The sequence below is a fragment of the Eurytemora carolleeae genome, unplaced genomic scaffold (genome assembly GCF_000591075.1).
Source record: "Eurytemora carolleeae unplaced genomic scaffold, Eaff_2.0 scaffold643, whole genome shotgun sequence".
Taxonomy (NCBI): Eukaryota; Metazoa; Arthropoda; class Copepoda; order Calanoida; family Temoridae; genus Eurytemora; species Eurytemora carolleeae.
This window is the reverse complement of record NW_019396547.1, coordinates 150755-152425: the sequence shown is the minus strand read 5'-3', so window position 1 is coordinate 152425 and position 1671 is coordinate 150755. Positions and strand designations below refer to the sequence as shown.

The 1671-nt window shown below is 42.7% G+C and overlaps 1 protein-coding gene across 1 annotated transcript in view; it reads left to right on the top strand.

Moving 5' to 3' along the window:
* The window catches only part of LOC111705292 (kinase D-interacting substrate of 220 kDa), a 58442-nt gene that overhangs the window by 31444 nt on the left and 25327 nt on the right, over window positions 1-1671 (top strand). The window lies entirely within an intron of this gene.

Here is a 1671-nt window from a genome sequence, read left to right as displayed (position 1 = left end):
CCATCCACTTTGTTTAAGTTTATGTATAATACCGTTGTGGTGGCAGACGTCTAAAGAAAATCTGCTGTATTCCATACATCATAATCTATCTTGCCAGCTATATTCTTACCCTCACTACCATTATACTAGGTAGGTATACAATAGTGATAGAGGGGGGGGGGGATACTTTTTTACGCAAAATTAATAATATTTTAGGTCGCAGATTTAAACATAGATAGATACAATACAATTTTTCTAGAGAAAATGTTCGTAGCTAAAAAAGATTTCGTGAAGCTTCTAAATCCCTTGAAACGCGTTGCTAACCCATCTGCTCCGAAAGCTCTAGCTTCTCCTAATCCTGGATTTCCTAGTCCTTCCTATTTCCTTCAACTCCTAAAGCTGCTTGATCCCCTTGTCATTCCGTAGTTTACAGTACTCAAAGAACTCATCCCTTGATTATTTTCCTGATACTTAGAGAGCGCCTTGGTCCCCAAGTCTTTCTCTTCGCTACTTCCTGGTACTCCTAGAGCTCCTTGATCATCAGGTCCTTCTTTTCCCTACTTCCTGGTACTCCTAGAGCTCCTTGATCGCGTGGCCCTTTTCTTCCCTACTTCCTGGTGCTCCTAGAGCTCCTTGATCGCCTGGCCCTTTTCTTCCCTACTTCCTGGTGCTCCTAGAGCTCCTTGATCGCCTGGCCCTTTTCTTCCCTACTTCCTGGTCTCCTTGATCGCCTGGCACTTTTCTTTCCTACTTCCTGGTACTCCTAGAGCTTCTTAATCCCCTGTTCCTTTTCTTCCCTACTTCCTGGTACTCCCTAGAGCTCCTTAATCCCCTGTTCCTTTTCTTTCCTACTTCCTGGTACTCCTAGAGCTGCTTGATCACCTGGTCCTTATCTTCCCTACTTCCTGGTACTCCTAGAGGTCCTTTATCGCCTGGCCCTTTTCTTCCCTACTTCCTGGTACTTCTAGTGCTCCTTGATCCTCTGGTCCTTTTTTCCCTACTTCCTGGTACTCCTAGAGCTCCTTGATCGCCTGGCCCTTTTCTTTCTTTCTTGATGGCCTGGCGCTTTTCTTCCATAATTCCTGGTGCTCCTAAAGCTCCCTAATCCCCTGTTTTTTTTCTTCCCTACTTCCTGGTACTCCTAGAGCTCCTAGATCCTCAGGTCCTTCTCTTCCCTACTTCCTGGTACTCCTAGAGCTCCTTGACCCACTGGGCTTCTGCTCTTGAATCTCCTCCAACCCTGTTTCACTATTTTGTAAAACAAAACCCGAGTTTAGTTTACATCCTTTAGAAAACAAATCTTAGAGAGGGGAACTACGTTGAACGTGGAATAATAAACAAGTGTCTCTCTCTATCAAAAATCAGAATTTAGAAGCGAGGAAGAGATGGGGAAGGAGGGGGAAAGTAAAGCTTTAAGATATTTCTGAATGAAAGTGTTATGGAGAATATTTTCGAAAAATAAATTTTAAAATTCAATTTTCTTGAAAATGTCTTTTGTATGGAAGATTTGTGCGGAGGTGGGATTAGTGAAAATAATGTGAGTTTCTCTGAGAGATATATTTAGTAATTTCTTCAGGTCTTATTCTACTGGAGGGAAGGAATTCAGATATCTTCTCAAACCAACATTCGGAGGTAAACTAATTGTAGAGGCGATGGGTATAGGGGGGGCTTAAAGCTAATCCTAAACCTAAA